This window comes from Schistocerca americana, chromosome 5 (genome assembly GCF_021461395.2).
Source record: "Schistocerca americana isolate TAMUIC-IGC-003095 chromosome 5, iqSchAmer2.1, whole genome shotgun sequence".
Lineage (NCBI taxonomy): Eukaryota > Metazoa > Arthropoda > Insecta > Orthoptera > Acrididae > Schistocerca > Schistocerca americana.
The window spans coordinates 578,646,437-578,669,970 of record NC_060123.1 but is presented as its reverse complement, the minus strand read 5'-3'; positions in this window follow the sequence as shown (position 1 = coordinate 578,669,970).

The following is a 23,534-nucleotide window of genomic DNA, read 5'->3' as shown; positions in this document are numbered from 1 at the left end:
AGCAATGTTAATATATTGGCAGGTACAATAATTTCAGAAATAAGAATTGTACTTAGTGTAAGCTTGAAGCTTATTAATGACCATAAAGTGGATCAGGAACCAAGTTAATACTGACGCGAAAGATCAGTCTGTGGAAGCGGTCTGGGTTTTGTGTGCTAGGTGACTGAACTTCGATGCTGAGGGGCAGCATGGTTGCATACACAAGCAATTAAGGACTTGGATTTGCTTCAGTGCAACATGTTCAACATTTTAAAATTTTTATTATTTATTAGTGGCACAGTTTAACGTTCAAAATTCACTGTAACGTTGCGGCGCAATTTAAATGAGCTGAACAAAAAGAAACTTCACTATTTCACAGTTGCACTTTATGCCATGCCTCATACACACTGAGGAGAGTTTAGCGGAGTCAAAATCTTGATTACAGCGTGTACAAACTGACTTATCTTTTGGTAGTTTGAATCACAGGTAGTTATAAAAGCTAAGAAACTCTTACGTAATAACAATTTATTTCAATTAATTCAATTAAATCGCGTGTGGAGTGCTTTGTTTGAAAAAATTCCTCACCTCTCCTGTCCATACTGTTAGCTGATGTCGATCTATAGCGCTGCAAAGCCTTTTGTGTTGGCATTTGTGTGAAAGTGGATGCAGACGGCTAAACACTCCTAGACAAGCGCCAATAAATCTACGTTACCGACTGCGTCTTTCTTAACAACCAAGAGTTATCAGGGAATAATTTTCGTTGACTTTCTACAGGCTTTTTGCTTTGTCTTATAGAAATAATGATAATTTTCCAGTTCATTTTGAGGTATAAGTTACGAACACACGTAGTGGAATATAATAAGTCAATAATATATAGCAAACACAGCAAATTTTATAAAAATAGTGGTGAAAAAGTTTTAACGAAAATGAACATAAATTTATTTTTCTGTTTTATTGGTTTGTATGACAATATTTGACCGAGAGCCGAAACAAGCAGCACCTCTACGTCGTGATCTGTTTCTTTTTTGAGAACAGAATTTTTAAAGAACAACTTTTCATTCCCAATGAAAATGGAATCTTTTTACCGCTGACATATGCGGAAATCATAACCATGAGCTATTGAACGTTTGAAATAATTAGTATGTTTTCACTGTAATTTTACTAACATTTTCTTTAACTTCTGTCTGATAAGGGTGTATGGAAACATAAAATAGCGTAATGTATGGACAAAATGTAAAATACTGCGAAAAATTAACCGTGAAGATTAAAGATTCTGTAAGTCAAGAGCATTAATTTGAATATGCAATAATAGTTTTCTGCATGTGAGATTTTCGTTACTATAGCTTTTGTTTTGTTTTGCTTCGTCTTCTAATTATAACAAATACAGATTGACTTGTTGCGTTATTTAAAAGAAAAGGGAAATCAAACCGAAACTATCACACACACACACACACACACACACACACACACACACACTCACTTTTTTTATCGTCTTCTGCTTCTTTTATCGGTCGTCAATTTTAATTAGATTCCGCCGGCCGGAGTGGCCGTGCGGTTCTAGGCGCTACAATCAGGAACCGCGAGACCGCTACGGTCCCAGGTTCGAATCCTGCCTCGGGCTTGGATGTGTGTGACGTCCTTAGGTTAGTTAGGTTTAAGTAGTTCTAAGTTCTAGGGGACTTATGACCTCAGAAGTTGAGTCCCGTAGTGCTCAGATCCACTTAAACCATTTTTTAAATTAGATTTGAGAAGACATCCAGGCTTACTACTTCCTCTCCAAATGCGTAAGTATCGATATGTTCTCAGATTCTATTAAAATTGAAATCTGATCAAGGAATGAATGAAATACTTTCTGTATCAAACAGTTTATTTAGACATGCATGTGTCCTGCTATATGGAATGAGTTCAGATTGTACCATTTAATTTTGCATTTTTATGATCGGATACATGACGATTAATTGTATGCCAATAACACTCCATCACCGATTCTTTAAATACTCGAAAACTTGAGCGTTTTAAGAAAAGCTAGTTCTTCGTGTATCTCAATGTTTACAATGTCGTATCTATTGCACTATGTGTCGTACAATTATATAATTTTGCCGTTACATTCAATGGTATATGTGAAAGCTATATTCAGAATTTTTGCGGATAGAGTGTGTAGTAAAGCAGCAATAAATTAAAAAGTAATGCTTAATGCTGAAGTTTTACTGTATGAACGGTGAGATTGTACACTACTGGCCATTAAAATTGCTACACCAAGAAGAAATGCAGATGATAAACGGGTATTCATTGAACAAATATATTACACTAGAACTGACATGTGATTACATTTTCACGCAATTTGGGTGCCTAGATCCTGAGAAATCAAATCCCAGAACAACCACCTCTAACCGTAATAACGGCCTTGATACGCCTGGGCATAGAGTCATACAGAGCATGGATGGCGTGTACAGGTACAGCTGCCCATGCAGCTTCAACACGATACCACAGTTCATCAAGAGTAGTGACTGGCGTATTGTGACGAGCCAGTTGCTCGGCTATCGTTGACCAGACGTTTTCAATTGGTGAGAGATCTGGAGAATGTGCTGCACAGGGCAGCAGCCGAACATTTTCTGTATCCAGAAAGGCCCGTACAGGACCTGCAACATGCGGTCGTGCATTATCCTGCTCAAATGTAGGGTTTCGCAGGGATCGAATGAAGGGTAGTGCCACGGGTCGTAACACATCTGAAATGTAACGTCCACTGTTCAAAGTGCCGTCAATGCGAACAAGAGGTGACCGAGACGTGTAACCAATGGCACCCCGTACCATCACGCCGGGTGATACCCCAGCAAGGCTATGACGAATACACGCTTCCAATGTGCATTCACCGCGATGTCACCAAACACGGAGGCTACCATCATGATGCTGTAAACAGAACCTGGATTCATCTGAAAATATGACGTTTTGCCATTCGTGCACCCAGATTCGTCGTTGAGTACACCATCGCACGTGCTCCTGTCTCTGATGCAGCATCTAGGGTAATCGCAGGCATGGTCTCCGTACTGATAGTCCATGCTGCTGCAAACGTCGTCGAACTGTTCGTGCAGATGGTTGTAGTCTTGCAAACGTCCCCATCTGTTGACTCAGGGATCGAGACGTGGCTGCGCGATCCGTCACAGCTACGCGGATGAGATGCCTGTCATCTCGACTGCTAGTGATACGAGGCCGTTGGGATCCAGCACGGCGCTCCGTATTACTCTCCTGAACCCACCGATTCCATATTCTGCTAACAGTCATTGGATGTCGACCAACGCGAACAGCAATGTCGCTTTACGCTAAACCGCAATCGCGATAGGCTACAATCCGACTTTTATCAAAGTCGGAAACGTGATCGTACGCATTTCTCTTCCTTACACGAGGCATCACAACAGCGTTTCACCAGGCAACGCCGGTCAACTGCTGTTTGTGTATGAGAAATCGGTTGGAAACTTTCCTCATGTTAGCACGTTGTAGGTGTCGTTACCGGCGCCAACCTTATGTGAATGTTCTGAAAAGCTAATCATTTGTATATCACAGCATCTTCTTCCTGTCGGTTAAATTTCGCGTCTGTAGCACGTCATCTTCGTGGTGTAGCAATTTTAATGGCCAGTTGTATAGTAATCTATAACGTTTCTTCCTTTCATTAATTAATGGGGGAAGGGGGCGGGGGCATAAAAAGGTTTAAAATTAAGTGTAAAGTTTGTTGGAAGTCGCTAACAAGCGTCATTTTCAAATAGTGAATGAACGTAATCTGAATAACCTGCGCGGTGTGAGTTACGCTGTCTCAAAGCATATACACACTTCCCGACTATAATACTTGTCTTACTCCGTTAAACCTTCAGCGTAGTATCATAGCTGTTTAGAAGTACATTACGACTGCAGTTTGAATTCGGTGAATAACTGAATGACATTTCTAAAATCAAACTTTTTTTGCCTCTGGAAGCCAATAGACAGGCAATCTGTACCCGGGTCTGTACAATGTGCACCTAGCTGTCTGTGTAGTTGTATAGATTGTACTTCTACTGAATTTATTGTGACACTACAGTTACTTTCTTAGAGCAAAATAGACATAATTTTTCTTTTAGACAAAATTATTTTCATTAATGGGGCTGTGATGATGAGCTGCTGTAGCTACAATACTTAATCTGTATGAAGTGTTCGGTCTTTATAATGATAGGAATAAAACATAAATGTGACAAGGCAGTTAACTCCACAGCACAACTCTGTAATAATCATTTTCTTTTCTTTTTGTGGTAACGATGTTTCGGCCAGGAGTACACACTAAAGGAGACCTATGGATGTTTATTTAAACTTTTATTGTAATCTAGCTAGTTACACACCAACCGACCATTTAAGCTCCTACTTATTAATCAGTGTAAAAACAAAGGCAGTTTTACTCACGCACGATATCACCAAAAAGTGTGTAACGGTGTTAATTGTGCGCGTAAGATGCTCACGCACGATATAACCAAAAAGTGTGTAACGGTGTTAATTGTGCGTGTAAGATGGCTCAAATGACTTTGAGCACTATGGGACTTAACTTCTGAGGTCATCAGTCCCCTAGAACTTAGAACTACTTAAACCTAACTAACCTAAGGACATCACACACATCCATGCCCAAGGCAGGATTCGATCCTGCGGCCGTAGCGGTCACGTGGTTCCAGGCTGTAGCGCCTAGAACCACTCGGCCACTCCGGTCGGCTGTGCGCGTAAAACTTTGCGTACAGTCGGACAACAGTTTGCACGTGTAATTGTTCAGCAGTGGTCACAAAGATAACGTCTCACACCTCGATAATGTTCTGTCGTCGTGCCACCATACTTTACTTTAATCCTACTGTATCGTCAGCAGAATCACATTCGCACACTGGCCAAATGCACTGTGTCCGCGGAATCAGTTTTCTTAGTAGCTATGAGCAATTTACTTTCACGCAGATTGATGTTTTTTTTCCTTTTCTAGAAAATCCTATTTTGTCTTTCTCTTGTCCCTTCAGTTTTCCTTCTCTTCTTTACCGTTTTGTTTCTCTGCAAGAATGATGTTCACCGGTAACGAGGGGATAATTTCCAGCTTTTGCGTCTTCCACTTCCTTCTGTTACCTGATGAAAATTTTGGCAGAGAGCAGTTGTAGTCAGAAACGGACGTACGCGTTTGTACGCTTACGGTACTGATTTCTAGAATACCCCTGGAAGTTTTCTTCGCTAGATCTTCCTTCGTTATTTTATTTAGACCAACTCTCTCTCTCTCTCTCTCTCTCTCTCTCTATATATATATATATATATATATATATATATATATATATATATATTAGTATAATCGGTCATTTTACAACGTTTTTGAATTTTTTTACATGTTTTGGTTGATTACAAAGTTGTGTCTCAGGACGGTAATCGTAATAATAACAATGATAATACTAATATAAAGTAAAGGTAAAAATAAGAAATGTCTGTATACTTGAAAATGCATAGGGGCGTTCAAAAAGTAATGTAACTCATCTTTTTCTGAAAGCAGTTTGGTTTTTATTGAGGATTCCAACACACCATATTATTCTCCACTCTTTTGGCTACAAAACGCTATTTTTCAACATAGTTTCCGCTCAACGCGACGGTCTTACTCCACTATGCCTGAATGGAATCACTCTACTGGTTGACGATGAAGTCAACGTCTTGCTGCATCAATAGCCTTCCGAGCATCCATGTACTGCTTCCCGAAAATTCTTCCTTCATTGGGCCAAATAGAAGGGAGTCGGAAGGTGCGAGATCCGGGCTATAGGGATGATCAGGAAGAACAGTCCAATAAAGTCAGCTCGGGTGTGAAGACCTCCATGAGGCCCTGCGTTGTGATGGAGAAGGAGAAGTTCTTTTCCATTTTTGTGGCGACGAACACATTATAGGAGTCATTGCTGAGTGCAGTCGGCCGGCACGCTTGGGATCTGATAGGTCTGCTCGATCTCGTTGCGATGATGACAGCTGCTTCGTCCAACGACTCGGCGTGCTTTTGTACACTGCCAGGTCTCCACAGAAATTCTTCAAACGCCTAAGAATATCTGCGATACTCTGGTTTTCCAACAAAATAAACTCAATGACTGTTCTCTGCTTGAAAGGCACCTCCGTCACAGACGCTATTTTGAAGCCTACGTACGGCGCCGCCACCGATCGGACCTTCATGAAACTATAGGAGCTGAAGCAGGATATTCCACGATATATCACAACAAATTCCGCATTTTTGCAACTGAAACTGACCGGGGAAAAGTGTGTTGCGTCACTTGTTGAACGCCCCTCGCATTATGAATCTGGAACGATATTAGTAGAAGGACTATATGCTTACGTATTGAATAAAAATAACAAAAATGAAAGTTCAGAAAGAAGAATGAATACTGGTAAGGAAATATTTGCTAGTAAAAGGCATTGTACGTTGTGTTCTAACTACGGGTAGCGAGAAGCTTTTCGAGTCAATAGTATCACCTTACGAAGTTTGAGTTCACTTGTATACAGTTCTGTATCTGCTCTGGAATGTCGTCAAAGCACGGTACCTTTCCAACTCTGCGCGTTCCACTCACTTCATTTCTATTTTTTTATGCTTCGTCTCTGAAATGCGTCGGGACTGGTTACGGCACTGTACTACATTTCCGTGTTGTGAACCTCCCTTCCGACGGCCGAGATATAACTGTATGATGTGTCGAAGTACGGCTGATATGGTACTGCGAGTTCTCCCTTGTGCGGCGCTGTGATCTTGGCAGCAGACTCACATTCTATAACGCAAAACTCGCATTCATATCGTCCCCAACAATAGGTGCACTCGACAGCACTTCGTTAATCACTTCCAAACTACTATGGTGTTGCTATGCGGCTTTGGAGGGACTTTGTAGTTGGCGTACAGGGGCAAAGTTGCCTTTTTCATGCTTCGAAGTGCTACTAGCAACATTCTCTACTGTTGTCAACCATTCGCAATTTCTTAACGTTCATGTAGGGGTTTACTAGTCTCTGTTGGTTCCCTAATTTCATTAATGGCGTCACAGTTGATAACGAGATCATGAGATCACGCATGATCACTTCGGTGAATGTCATTGTCTTTCTTGTTCAATTTGTAATCTGGCTACCGGCCCTGTCCCATTAGGTAGTGCAGCATGTCGTGACTGGGATTTAGATGGCCAAGGGCTAGGCGTTCTCCAACCCACGGAAAATTAAACTTTTCGGCCTGGTTCACTGTTGTGCCATTCATTCTGCCATAAACTCATTTTCCAGTTCAGTTGTTGGGCATTAGTTATTTACCTTTGTTTTAAGAGCTGTTGGAGTTTGGTCAGATTCCCTTTACGAAACCAGTACTAGGCTGCTCGGCGTCATATCATAGTGTCTGCTACGTAGAATCCGAGGATCACCAGTAAAGCATCGGTTGGAGTGGAGCCAGAGTCTGAGGAGCATACGCCTGTGTGCACGTCACTGCATTTCCCTGTGCTGCACCCACTGAAATACGTAAGCCCAGACACTTGCTGCGAAGCCTGTGATGGACGTGAAAATGTCATCGCTCCTAGACAGCTGTGGAGGTGTGCGCAGTTTAACGCGTAATGTTGCTTGCTTTGTGTGCGATTATCTGAAGTGTTGTACGAAGTTACGGTTTGCGCCCAATTAGGCTCCAAGGTATCGTGTGACTATTTATCTGCTGACTGAGATGTTTTCCAATTCAAATGTAGGACTGTTTGTTAATGAAATCTACCCGTCAAGAGGTTTTCTGTGGGGTTACGGTCAGTTTGTTGTCTACACCATTCACCATTTCCTCCAGTTGACACCACAGCCAAGACATTATCGCCTTATGCTACGACCCCACTGACTTAATCCTATTCTCCAGTTGGAACAGAAAGGTTCGACTGTCAAATTCCAAAATACTGGTTGCCGGATAGCCCCATGTGCGTACCCATTCACAGTTCTTTTTATTACCTTTTATGTGCTGGCTCACCATTCCAGCCGGCCGTGGTGGCCGAGCGGTTCTAGGTGCTACAGTCTGGAACCGCGTGACCACTACGGTCGCAGGTTCGAATCCTGCCTCGGGCATGGATGTGTGTGATGTCCTTAGGTTAGTTAGGTTTAAGTAGTTCTAAGTTCTAGGGGACTGATGACCACAGCAGTTAAGCCCCATAGTGCTCAGAGGCATTTGAACCATTTGACCATTCCAGAACTGGTCAGTTGAGTATAGGGTACTATCAACAGCAGCAGAGAATGCTATAACGGAAGTAGGAAGTAGGATTTGTTACGAATAGGAGAGTAGGGCAGAAAGTGAGCTACTGTGAACAATCAGTGATAGGGTTTTTCTCATCTGATTCGACAGCACGGCAATCCCGACAACATTAGTCCAGTTATACATGTCGACGTTGCAAGCACCAGATGAAGAGAAGAGGAAGCGTATCAGGATATTCAATGCGTAACTCAGTATGTAAAGGAGGACGAAAATCTGATAGTAATGATGGATTAGAATGCTGCTGCACGGGAAGGAATAGCAAAAAGTGTTCTGGGAGAATCAGGGCTTGGCAGCAGGAATGAGAGAGGAGAAAGACTAATTGAGTACTGCGATAAACGTCAGGTGGCAATGCAAATACTCTCTTCAAGAATCACAGCAGAAGGAGGTAACTCCGAAAAGGCCGGGAGATACGGGAAGATTCCAGTTAGATTACATCATGGTCAGGCACAAATTCCGAGAACAGATATTGGATTTTAGGGCGTATCCAGGATCAGGTATAGACCCAGATCATAATTTAGGACTAATGGAGAGCAAATTGAAGTTTAAGAGTATCTTTCGAAAGAATAAATGTGAAAGGACGTGAGATACCGAAGCAGTGTGGAACGACAAAACGCGTTTGAAGTTCGCCAAGGATGTTAATCCGATAAGGAATACCAGAGTAGGCAGATCAGTTGAAGAGGAGTGGACGTCTTTAAAAAGCGCAATCGCAGGTGATGGGCTGACAAGTATAGGTGCAAGGATTGTGAGTGCAAAGAAAGCCTGGCTAATAGACGAAGTATTCCAGTTGATCGACGAAAGAAGGAAGTACAAAAATGTTCGCACAAAGATCGAAATACAGCAATATAAATCCCTTAGGAATGAAATAAAAATCAAATGCAGCGCAGCCAAGGCGAAATGGTTGCAGGAAATATGTGAAGAAATCGAAAAAGTAGTAATCGTCAGGAGGACTGATTCATCATACAAAAAAGCAAAAATATTCGGTGAAATTAAATACAAAGGTGATAGCATTATGAGTGCAATGAGGATTCCACTATTAAACGCAGAAGACCAAGCAGATACATAGGGTTCACTGAAGGAGGACGACTTGTCTGGTGATGTGTTAGAAAAAGAAACTGGAGTCGACAGTGATGAAATAGGGGATCCAGTATTAGTCAGAATTTAAAAGAGCCCTGCAATGCAAGAATTGCGATCGGACAAGGCAGAAAGGAAGGATAATGTTCCATCGGAATTTCTAAAATCAATACGGGAAGTACGAGCCAAACGGCTATTCAAGTTCAGTGACAAATTAGGCAAGTGCTGTTTCCTATGTATTTATCTACTATAACAAGCTTGGAATCTAAATAAAACAGTTTGTTTACTGATTACTGACTGAAAACTTACATGGCCTTAGGTTCGTGGTGTGAAGAGCACCTGAGAATCTCTTAACGCAAGTAATTAAACTGAAGTTACTGCTTTGTCAAAACCACTTAAATTGTAAAGCGTCTGTGTTACTTTCGATCGCAAAAAAAACGTTTCTTTACCTGAATACAGCAAGTAATTCGAGGGCTACATTTCTTTCAATCTCTGATGTGTCGCGAAATTAAAATCACATTGAAAATCCAGTGAAGGTTTCCGAAGAGTGCATTATTCCTAGTATGGCCTCCATCTCACGTCGCACTTTTCATTTCTGAGTGCACAGTGAGGACGTACAGATCCCTAGAAAATAGTGTATCCCGATGAGTGCGAAGTTCATGCAGTCCACATAACACAACTGTCATGCGTTTCTTTTTTCATAAAAGTCCTCGGCCGCATACTGTAGGCGCAACGAAGATGCTCTTGCAACATTTTCGGTGGCAAGTGTTTGATTACCCACCACACAGCCCGGACTTGGCTCCCTCTGATTTTCCTCCCTTCGCTCACTTGATCCGCTGGCTACGAGGACGCCATTTTGAAATAGATAAGCTGCAGATCAGCTTAGGGAATTGGTGGAACTCACAGGTATCAGGAAGTATCTGGAAGGATTTAATATTTTTTTGTGGTATTCAAAATATTTAAAAACCTCTCTCACACCGGCCTGATTTAGCTTCACTGATCAGGATAGTAAAAACATGCGTATGTTAAGGGAATTTTCATTCAAAAAGCAGGCTTATCACATTTACACAGTTCAATACTGTTCTATCCTGATTAAATTGAGCTTAACTTAAATTCCATAAGGCAGTGAATCAATTTCGAAGTCTCGGTGCGACGAAAATTGTCAGTCGATCTCTTGAAAACATTTGTAATAATTATTAACTTTCGGTGATCACATGGGGAAGACCGGAGATCTGCTGGTAAGACCGTGTTAGCCTATTTATTTGAAGTAACTGGATATCTTGAGCATACAAAACGGCAGTTTCGTTCAGTGTAAATCAGACGTTCCCCACTGATCCCGTGCAACACAGCGTAGTAAGCAGACACTGTCAATTATAATCAGTTAAATAATACGCGAACAAACTTACTTTAGTTTAGTTCATGTATTAAATTCCTTCTCATACAGAATCTCATCAAGATGGCGACTAGTTCAACAATACATACATATACATCCTCCTTCTTTCACGGCTAATGGGCAAGCATTGCCTCATTCTTTTCATAAGAGAAAACAGGTAGCAGAGAAGCTATTCCATGGAGTAAATGCACGCTCCAAGGAATAATAGGGCTTGAAACTACTTTGCATTGATAATCATCGTATATTAAAGTTTAGGAATCGGTAAGATAAGAAGAGATATTTCGAGATATGTACTGAGTTATATAATTTATAAATTTCTGAAAATATCGCGGAGAGACCGCTGCAAGAGACATTACAAGGAGTAGCTAAATATTGCAAATAAAACATTGTTTTTAGTTTCACTAGTTTCCATTTAGCAATAGATTAGAGGTCGAAAAAAATAAATAACTCTCATAGATTAGCAAGAGCAAACATATTGATTTTATGACGCTATATACGGCTACAGTGGCTAGCCAATGCCAGTTCCCGGGTAACGGAGATAAACGTAAAGAACGTACTCTGAGACGATGTGCACTCTTACGATTTTACGTGCGTTTGACTTATGAATTATTTCCGTGGATTCTTCACTGTTTAATACAGTAGGTAGCAAGTAAGTTTGAGCCGTCTGTTCATGGAGCTCCTGCAACAGCGGAGGAGACGGCCAAGTTGCCCTGTACGGAGAATTGCGGCGCGCCCTCCAGATTGGGCAGCCACGCGGAAAGAGATTTGTTACGGGAGAGCGGCGCGGCGCGGCGCAGCGAGGCCCGTGCGCTGACGGCGCGCTTTCCGGGGGCGCTTAGTATTCGCCGCCGGCGGCCTGGCCCCAGCGCCCCAAGACGGAGAGGCGGTGCGAGGCGGGACGACGCGGGGCGCCCTTCTCTTGCGCCGCACGTCCTCCTGGCCCACTTCTGCGCGGCGGCGGGTCCGCGCATGCGCAGTGCAACGTAGCATTTCCTCACCCCCCCCCCCCCCCCCCCTGCCTCGCACTCTTCATCCTAGCGTTAATATCCCACAGCCAGGGCCAGGCGGCACGCAACGCGGAATCTCTTCGCGTCGCGTCGCCCCCAGCTGACGCCGCAGCCACGGCTTTACGCCTAGCGAGATACGTGCACGCAACCCGCGCAACTAAGGCGTAGTTTGGGTCTCATAACCTTACAGGGGCACAGAGCTGATGTCAAGGGCTGCGCTCAAACAAAATGCAGTGCATGTTACTCTGGGGTCTACAACTCAAGGATGAATGTAGCTCTTGTATAATGTGTCACTGCCATGGATGAAACTTGGACCATACACAAAAAGAACTGCCACAATATAGCACGAAAAGCACCTGACAGAGATATCCCATGAGACGAACAAAAGTGATACTTTTATTCAAAGACAATAATTATAATGAAATCTCGCTATTTATGGCGGCCCCCGGAAAATAACAATAGAGGGGGGGGGGATGGATGGAGGGGGAAGTGGTTCTTAACAGAACGTGTGACCACCAGGAACGGCAAAACATGCTCTGCAACGTGCTCCCATGCTGGCCACACAGTCGGTAAGCAGTTGCTGTGGTAGGGCTCTCTATTCCTCCGCCATGGCGGTTGACGACTGCTTCATACCCGTTGGTGGACGTGGACATGCCGTAATTCGTTCCCCAACGCATCCCACACTTTCTCTGTGGGATTTAAGGGGGTAGGACGTGAAACGGGCCGACTTGGAGCAGAAGAGGCACCACAGGACATTTTAGTTTCCACTGTATATACTTTTACAAATAAATTCATAAAACTTTGTTAGCATGACCAGGAAGGATTTATCATTCACACTCATAGCAGAAGAAGTCCAAAAACATAACAAAACAAATTTTTTTTACATATGAAATTTCATCATTTTTTTCACTTGGTATTAGCTGCATTTGTTGCTGTAGGTACACTTTTCTTCATAAGTAAGAGAGATTCTTCGATGAATTTTGCACAGCATATAAACCATACTTACAGGTGTATGAAAGTCTAGAATTTCCCAAATCTGTTAAAAATTGTGGTAAAAATTGAGATAATTAACTATAAAATTCGAGTTTTCTCTAAACACGAAGTTTAAAACGTAACAGCCCATTCATTTTTCCATAGATTAAATGAATTCTAGAGTTTCATACATCTGTAGGTATGGTTTCTAAGCTGTACAAAATTCATCGAAGAATATCTCTAATTTATGAAGAAAAGTGTGTGAAAAAAATCATGAAATTTCACATTTAAAAAATACTATTCTTCGTGTTTTTGAACTTCCACTGCTATGACTGTGAATCCTGAATCCTTCCTGGTCATGCTGACAAAGTTTTATGAATTTATTTGTAAAAGTATAGACAGTGCAAATTAAAATGTCCTGTGGTACCTCACCTTCTCGAAGTCTGCCCGTTTGACGTCCTACCCCCCTTAAGTGGGGTGGAACGGGCAATCCAGTCCATTCGCCTATAGTCTCTCGTTCCAGTAAGCTGTGTGAACCGTGGTACCACCCAATTTTTAGAAAATCGAAATTACAATCTCACCACACTTATTTAAATGAAATAGTAAGCCCGGAATCACTAGTGAAGGACAAGGTTGTGATTGTTTTACAATTTTAATTTGAGTCAAAACATACTTTATTATAAACTTCATTCGGACATTTACCCTCTTACTGATGCAATATACAAATCTTCACTTTGATTGAATTACATAAACAACAATAAAAATCATATTATTTTGAGTCCGCAACCACAATCATTGATAGTAGGCATGTTGCATAATCAGTCGCAAACAATCGTTCTTGTTCAAGCATGTCTCAAGAGACTAATAACGCTATACACTGCGAACCAAAGTTACACAGCCACATAATACCACCACTTCATAAAGAACAAAGAGATCTTAAAGCTTAACAAAACTGAACTGCCCACATAAAGGTCCACAGTGAAACATGCTTATACTAAAAATACAAAGTGGGCCAACCAAGGTCGCAAAACTTGCACACAGGAATAATAACAAGTTGCACGTTCATTAAAGATACACAAATGATTAACGTAAGTGTTAAGTGAGAAGGGCTAGTAATAACTCAACCAATAAAATGACTTACAGAAAGACCAATATTAATAGGGTGGCCTCACTTAACTAACGGACATAATGACTCAGAATGATTCCCAAATTGCACTTAACTTTAGAGAATAGCGTTAAGGCCCACAGCAGCGTTTGGAAGCAATAACGCTACGGCCGGCAGTCAATACGAGCGTTCACTCCGCACGGTTTGTGCACAGGATCACATAGCAAGCGGTATACATTTATATATAATCCGACCGGCCCCACAATGAGCGATCCTAACAAGAATCCATAACCTCACCGATGCCAGTGAACAAGCAGTCTTAACAAATGGCTTGCAGCACAAACAGATTGCAACGAAAACAAGGTCAAATCACAGCCACACTGGAATATATAATAAGTACGCCCCCAAATTATTAAGGAGCAATACTCTAACACTACCTGTCTCCCAGTAAATTTGCAGGAAACTTAGAGTTCACTTTCAGTTGCCTTAAGGCACTTTCAACATTAAATAAACATACCAAATGCTGCCGTGACAAATGATTAAACCATCAACTCTACGGCTGCCGGGCACGTACACAACCGCAGCCTGTCCCAAAGCCGACAATATGTCCCAAAATAAGTTAAAATTTGCATGAAAAGCGCTTGAAACTCATACTCCACGGATGATCAAAAACGGAATGAGGAACATCAGCCTCCTTAAAATAGGCACTGTGGAACCAAGTTCAGAATCATCTCTGACAGCTACCCATGCCATAATAAGTTTCAACCATTTTCTTAGTTAAACACAGAATAAAAGTCATACGTAATTTTGCACCTCAAGGCGCCCAGTGATCGGCACCGTACATCAAAAATGGCTCAAATGGCTCTGAGCACTATGGGACTTAACATCTGTGGTCATCAGTCCCCTAGAACTTAGAACTACTTAAACCCAAGTAACCTAAGGACTTCACAGACTTCCATGCCCGAGGCAGGATTCGAACCTGCGACCGTAGCGGTCACGCGGTTCCAGACTGAAGCGCCTAGAACCGCACGGCCACACCGGCCGGCACCGTACATCGGGCGCGCGCCAAAAGACAAGGGCGGCGAGCACGGCGAGGCCCATGCACCACGGTTAGGGACGCGGGTTTGTTTTCAGCACAAGTTGGCTCGTTGAACGCCGACCGGAGACTCACTCGTCACACGTTCACCCGGAAAACCGGCCGGAGGAGCAGTCAAAGATAGCAGGACAGTCGGATATCGATATCAGCGATGCAAGTCGAACACGCTAGCGCCAGCCGCCACGGCTCGCTGTGGAGTTCGATGTGATCGCGCAATTCGTAAAAAGTCAGCGCTGAATGTACCCATGAAAAGACGCACACATGAAAGGAGTAAAGTGCACAATAACGTTGACCATTTTCAAAGATTTGGAGGTCAGTACGCCCATGCTACAGTATGCCTTCCCATTCCATAATACCTAGAGCAGCATAACTATCATCTTTGTCCATGTTCCTCCGTGCATTACGCGTTCCCATCTCTCACCATGAGGGTACCTAATGCACTACGTTTCGGCGGTCTAGATGGTACGGTGTGGGGAGATATAACATTGCACGGGCGTACTGATCTCCTAATCTTCAATCACGGTACACTCGTTGGTCAACATTATCGTGACACTGTACTGCTGCCCCATTTTCGTCGTTTCAGGGTTGTTTTTGGGCCTGACTCCATTTTTTATAATCGACAGTGTGCCACCGCATCGAACTTAGCAGGAGCTCTTGGAACTGTAAGCTATTATGTGACTTGATTAGCCTGCCCTTCTCCCCCGACGTAAATCCCATCGAGAGCTGGACAAACGTGTTGTAGCACGTCCGCATACACCACCGACCATCCAGTAAGTCTCAACCCCAATTGTGTAGGAATAGAACGCCCTAACAATCTTGTGGCCAGCATGTGAGCACGTAGTAGAGCAGGCATTACTGTGCACGGTGATTATATACACTCTGAAGGACATTTCCCTCCTTCTCGCTTCCCACGCCCGGGTTCCCGGGTTCGATTCCCGGCGGGGTCAGGGGTTTTCTCTGCCTCGTGATGGCTGGGTGTTGTGTGCTGTCCTTAGGTTAGTTAGGTTTAATTAGTTCTAAGTTCTAGGGGACTGATGACCATAGATGTTAAGTCCCATAGTGCTCAGAGCCATTTGAACCATTTGACATTTCCCTCCCTTTGCGCCGGCCGTGGTGGCCGAGCGGTTCTAGGCGCTACAGTCTGGAACCGTGCGACCGCTACGGTCGCAGGTTCGAATCCTGCCTCGGGCATGGATGTTTGTGATGTTCTTAGGTTAGTTAGGTTTAAGTAGTTCTAAGTTCTAGGGGACTGATGACCTCAGAAGTTAAGTCCCATAGTGCTCAGAGCAATTTGAACCATTTTTGAACCTCCCTTTGTATTCTCCAGGGGACCAAAATAAATCGCGGTGACATCAGTGGAATTATTGCCTTTTAATAAAAGTATCGTTTCTGTTCGTCTCATTCACATTATTCAGGTGCCTTCCATACCACACTGTAGCAGTTCTATATGGTCCAACTTCCGTTGAACTTTGTTACTTGTTAGCGACACATCATGACAGAGTTACCTTTGTCATTAACTTCTGCACAGCAGCTTATTTATCAACATGATGTACAACTGGTTTTCCAGGTACTGTTTCTCCTTGGATTTGAGAATTTAATTCTCAAGGATTTGCCATTTTATACTTAAACTCAGATTTTAAGACGGTGTGAGTTCATTTTCTGTGTCGTACATATTTCAAAATAAAATAAAATTTATGAACAGTTTAAAAATGTTTGTCAGAAAAGAAAACATACGAGAACATCAATTTGAAACAGTAATGAAATTTCATTAATTGCTTTCTGTTACAGTATTTTCAAAACGGTCCTTATTCTTCGACTCTGATTCAGGGTGAACTATGGGGCTACTGGTTTAATGGACCAGTTGTCATGAACGGTGTGATAGTTTAAAGCATAGCGTTACTTTTGAGGGGAAATAATGAATTTATACGTAGCTTCCAAAATTCGACAAGAACATTTGAAGAATAAACGCATGACCTACATTCCTTCCCTCTTTCTGAGGGCCTTGGTTCGTCCCAGGCTGTTCCTGGAACCTAGACTGTCCGTAGTCGGAGAATCTTACGGCACTCAGCGGCCTATCAGACTGTCTGGGGATAACTGCCACCAGCTACACACGCCACACCTACATTTTTGCTGCTATTAAATTGTTGAAAATCGTGTAGCGCAGTGGATTGCCACTCAACACAAGTAGTTATTGGGAAAGGTGGTTGTAGATTAGTTTAATCCAGTCCAGAGCCGACTATGGTGAACCACAATTTGCCAGTCGATCTTTTTAAGTTCTAATTCTTCTCATTTGTTGCCCCAATCACAGTTTTTCTGTAATGGACGTATTTTCTCAGGAGTAAACGTATCTGCAACCACCTTCCCCAATAATTACTTATGTCTAATGGTAATCCAATGCGCTACACAATTTGCAATAATTTAATAGCTGCAGAAATGTAGGTCTGGTGTGTGTAGCTGGTGGCAGTTATCACCCGACAGGATAGTTGACCGCTGACCGACGTAAGACTCTCCTGTACATTAACATGTAACTGCGCAATTTGCTTAACATTCGCGTAATAGGCAACACTGTGAATTGTAAAGACTGCTCTTCAGGGCGACCGCCGTTTGGTGGTGTGTTCGAGCGGTTGGCAAAGTTGCTTTTTGGCGAATGACAGCATTTCCCCCTCGTCCGGCTCCCCGAATCACTGTGTATGCACCCCACTCTCTGAAACCAAATGTGATGTCAGAGCAACTGGCACACTCTGGCGTCTATTGCAACTCAGTCTTGGCGGTGATGCCGACGTGGTAAGCTTGGATGTTCTTCACAACGCGCTTTGGTGCATTTTGCGTTTCGATTAGTGAGAGCAGACACTTCAGTTAGGAAACTGCTTCCTTAGCTTCAACAAGTGTTCGGAAGTCATGACTCTGCAAGTCATGCCTGCTTCTCTCTTTGACGTACTAATATGGACTACGAGACATCAGCATTGGTGAATCTGACTTGAGAATCGCCTCGTGTCCCTTTAAAAGCAGTCCTATTCTCCAATTCTAGAGCGTGACGACGATTTTTGACTACGACTGAGTCCGCTTTCTATCACAGATTTTTACTCCAGTGTGATTAAAATGGTATGGAGGAAGTTTTATTCATTTCTGTAATTATAAGGAGCAGTGAAATGGAAACGAAACAGAGAGAAAAAAAGTGAGTAAACTGTTTATTATTTCAAAAGTAATCGCCACAGTTGTTAATACGCTATGTGATCAAAAGTATCCGGACACCTGGCTGAAAATGACTCACAAGTTCTTGGCACCCTCGATCGGTAATGCTGGAATTCAATTGCTGTTAGCCCAACGTTAGCCTTGATGACAGCTTCCACTCTCGCAGGCATACGTTCAAGCTAGTGCTGGAAGGTTTCTTGGGGAATGGCAACCCATTCTTCACGGAGTGCTGCACTGAGGAGATGTATCGATGTCGGTCGGTGAGGTCCGGCACGAAGTCGGCGTTCCAAAATATCCCAAAGGTGTTCCATAGGATTCAGGTCAGGACTCTGCACAGGCCAGTCCATTACAGGGATGTTATTGTCTTGTAACCACTCTGCCACAGGCCGTGCATTATGAACAGGTGCTCGATCGTGTTGAAAGATGCAGTCGCCATCCCTGAATTGCTCTTCAACCGTGGGAAGCAAGAATGTGCCAAAAACATCAACATAGGCCTGTGCAAGGACCCTCCATGAAAAACACGACCACACCGTAACACTACCGCCTACGAATTTTACTGTTGGCACTACACACGCTGGCAGATGACGTTCACCAGGCATTCGCCATACCGACACCCTGCCATCGGATCGCCACATTGTGTACCATGAGTCGTCACTCCACACAACGTTTTTCCACTGTTCAATCGCCCAGTGTGTACGATCCTTACACCAAGCGAGACGTCATTTGGCATTTACCCTCTTCAACTGTCAGCAGTCTCTGTCAGTCAACAGACGAGGTCGGCTTGTTCGCTTTTGTGCTGTACATGTCCCTTCACGTTTCCACTTCACTATCACATCGGAAACAGTGGAATGGCTCTGAGCACTATGGGACTTAAATACTGTGGTCATCAGTCCCCCAGAACTCAGAACTACTGAAACCTAACTAACCTAAGGACATCACACACATCCATGCCCGAGGCAGGATTCGAACCTGCGACCGTAGCAGTCGCGCGGTTCCGGACTGCGCGCCTAGAACCGCTAGACCACCGCGGCCGGCGGAAACAGTGGACCTAGGGATATTTAAGAGTGTGGAAATCTCGCATACAGACGTATGACACAAATGACACCAAATCACCAGATCACGTTCGAAGTCCGTGAGTTCCACAGAGCGCCCCATTCTACTATATCAAGATTTCTAATGACTACTGAGGTCGCTGAGATGGAATACGTGGCAGTAGGTGGCAGCACAACGCACCTAGTATGAGGAACGTATGTTTTTTGGAGTGTCCGGGTACTTTCGATCACGTAGTGTATATTTATCTCATTGTGATTGTGGGACAAGACACTTAATGCCTTCGTGGAAAAATGTTTGCTGCTGCCTGCAGAACCTTGATTTTACCCAGGTGTGCACCTGCCAGTCAGCATCTACAGGAAAAGGCATCAGAGGGTGGCATAAAGGGTGCCAATTAAATCACTCCTTTCCTTGATGCGTTGATTCCCACGCACTTCGCAGTCCAGAACGTAAGTTCATAGTGCTGTGAGCAACAGGACGACGGTCTTGATAACGATTGACACGGATGACGCCCCCCACGCGACTCAACTCTACTCTGACATCGTCAGCTACCAACCACATTGAAAGTGACTGCACACCTTTTGAGGCCAGTGCGACTGCAATTTTTGCTGTGGTGTACAGAGTGGAACTACTAGGGACTGTTCAAATTCATTCGACTAAATTTGAACATGATCCAAAACAGCGAAAAGTGATGACGTTTCTTCAGCTCTATTGATTCTCTCTTTCCTGTGGTGCGATCACTGATGGGTGTCACATTGGCATATGGGTCCTCTCCCCTCCTCATCAGCCCAGCAATATGCTTAGTAGCACCCATCTACTCTTATTAAGAGTTTTGAAAATGTTCATATACACAGAATATCTGCAACATACCCCTAGGCGCCTGCAGACAGGCAACCACTCAACACCCTTTCTATGCCAGTTTCTCTGTACTGGCACATTACTAAAGTCCTCAGTAAATGTGGGCGGGTACTACTGAGGATGTCTTAGAAGGATGTTTTGCCGTTGTATTAACACATTTGTCCATGTCGCAACCTTCTACTGTCACGCCACAAGAGGGCATGAAACAAGAGACTGAAAAAACGTAAGAATCCTTTCCTGTTTCGGATCACGTTTAAATTTCGCCAAATTATTTTTGAACGGTCTCTAGTGGTTCCAACCTGTACACCAGACCAAAAATTGAAGTCGCACTGCACTCAAAAGGGAATGGAGGACCACCATGTCCTTGGAGAAAGGTTCAAGCGTCTGGGAGGATGTCAGAATGTACAAAATTGTCACGATAGGCAGGACACCTAGACTTGTCATTTTAGGTCGGGAAGTGTGTTGCAGTCAACGATCCAAGAGAAGGGGTGGTCCCATTGACGTCCCTTATGACACCCCACTAAGGCATTTTCTTGTAGATTCTGACCTGTGGTGCGTTTGAAATGTTTCCCTCGGACAACCATAAGCAAACCACCTGATTTCGATGATGGGCGTCTCAGATCTGGCCTCCATCACAGAGGAGTCAAACGAAGGGGCGAAATATATAAAACGGGATGCGACAACCTTCCCATCATGTGACACGTCAACGGTGCCGTTGAGCGGAATTGTGGTGAAATTTGCTGACAATGTGACGTTATTAAACTACTCTACACCTCGCATGAACTTCTGAACTGTGGCCTTTCCTTCGCATTTCTCGACATCTTGCTGTTTGAAGCATCGCCGAACCCGAGAATGATGTCACAGGACGCCGTGCATTTGCACCATTAAGAGAAGAAGAGTGTAGGCACCTTTCAGCCGAATATGAAACTTCTGCGTCGCAGTGGGAGATAATTGCGGGGTTTCGAAAAAGTTGTTCTTTAATTGCGCTGCACAGTGTAGTTCCTTAAGTAATAATTTTCATTAATCCTTTACTTTTATTAAGCCTATTTCTAAAATAATAAAATCTACAAAAACTGCGTAGAAAAAAGTGGCTGAAGGCGGAGGGAGTGGATGTGTACGTGGGAAGGGTGGGATAGCACAGTTTTGCCAGGTCTGCCGGGAACGTGGCGTCACCTCGATAAGGTTATGTTTGCATTACGGACTCTTTATTTTGTGTGGCAAAAAAACAAAAAATGTACGAAGACTAAAAGCCTACGAAAGTCGAAACTAAACAAGTAACCGAGCCTGGGAGGAAGTGGGAGGACCCCAAAACTCCCTGATTTATGGCGCCGTCGTCTGTAAATCCTGCCCTGGTTATGAAATTAGGATAAAGGGTCCTGTAACCAGAAAAATATTAACAGTCCGCATCCTGAAGTGAGACAATTTAAATTAGTACTGAGCATCAGCGGTTATTGTACTTCTTCGCCCCATCGACTTTCCTAGTCCGATGAAGTCTTAATTTGTGTAAATAGCATATTATATATTTTAAAGTTTCAGTTAATAAATGATTTGTGAATAAAAATCTGAAAAACAGCGCATACTCTTATGAGATTCAGTCGTAGGCGAGATTTCATTGACAATCTGCAATGGTAGGAGCGCAAATAACGAGCAGAGGAATACGATCGTCAGACCTGATAAGCTCGCGTCATACCGGGCGGCCATTTTCTTTAATAGCTCCAGGGCTTTAGTAGCACGCAAATAGTAATTACGGCGTCGCCTGCAGCCACTGTGAGCAAATTTTCACAACGACAAAATTGCACTTAAAGAATTTTTATTGTCGAGCTACAAACTGTGTTCGTTAAAGTCGTAGACGTCCGGATATTTTATGGGCGGAAGTTATGGGTGCAGTGTTGGCGGCGATGGAAATGCACCGCGGTTCCGTGGTTCTACGGCGTTCATTACGAGTGAGCAGGTATTGTTTTATACTCGCTGGCGCACTGAAAAAGGAATTCACGAGAGAAATCTCCAATGTTATTACTGAAATTTTCTTGTGGTAAAGAGTGAGATAGTTTCGTATTATTGAATAATTATATCTACTGTAATTATGATGAATCTGGTATTTGGGTCGGCAACAGCATAGCTCTGGAATGCATGGAACAATGTAGACCAAGATTAATACACTTGTAGGTGACACAATTACCGAAAGGATAAGACATTCTTGAAACTTTGTTTTCAGGGTTAGGGTGGGAGAGTATTGTATGTAAGAACAGCTCTGGAACGTCTAGAGAAAAAACTGAAGGTGTAGCTTGTAATTAAGTTTTGTGTTAAACATTGCAGAGAACTGATTTTTGTTTCTTCGTAACTGGGTACATAGCCATCAGATACTTATTAAACCAAAACATGTTTCCGCTGACGGCGTAACTTCATGGAATGCTTTTCTCTGCTATCAGCCAGTTTCAACCTCATATCGATATCAATCATTTGCTTGTTAACTCAAAACGGACAAACATGAATCAAATACGTAACATTAAATAAAAAGACAGATTCTATTTACAAAGTCTCAGATAATACATTGACAACACTAAAAACGTGATACTTACATGAGAGTAGTCAAATGTCCGTAGTCTGTAGACTATACGTTCATGATGCCAACATTTTTGGTTCAATACTTATTCTTTTAAAAGTTATGTGTTAATATTACAATGAATATGTAAAATATGTTACGTAATCCTTTTGATTGTATATATACACCTTCAAAAACATATATTTAAAGTATCTTTATTTTTATACTACTGAAAGGTGTCATTCTTTTACCAGTATAATACGAGACTGGAATAAATAAATGTCCAGAAAACGCTGGGTAATCCATAGTCCAATATAATTCAGTGTACTCACGAAGCACTAGCGTTCCTGTGTACATGAATTAACTTTCTTCTAGCTACAAGACAAAGCCGGTTTCATAAATTTACCTACATGTGTGTAAACAATTAAAAATGTGTAATTTTTAATTTTTCATGTGAACAAATTATTGGTGAAAGCAAAAGATCCCACTGCCCAGACTGATGTACTTTCGTGATGCTCCGAAAGCTACCGTTACGGTTCCATTCCACCTCATACTGTGCAAAATAGCTGCTTCCGAAGTATCCAGGTAAGTAATGGTCTCGGTGATCTTCTAACAAATACACTCAGTATGTCGTTCCTAGTATAACAACCGCTAAGGATATAGCAGTATGACCTGTGGGCGATTTAGGGTAGAACTAGCGTATAAAACTATCCATAGGGAAGGTAGGTTACAGACTGAGACTTATCAGAAAAATATTGAGGAAGTATATGTCCCTCATGAATGATGTCCCTTACAATACCTTTGTTCTACCAGTTTTTGAGTACTGATGCACAACATTCAAAGAAGTGTTGAGCCATTCGCAACGGGTTTGTGAAACCAATGCAAGAGTATCGATGAAGTGCTCGACAAACACCATTGTAAGAACGGTGTTGTGTGTTACAGGTAGTGTTATTTTCAAAATTTCCAGAGCCTACATCCCAATACTAGTCAAGAAACACATTACATCCATCTACGTACGTCT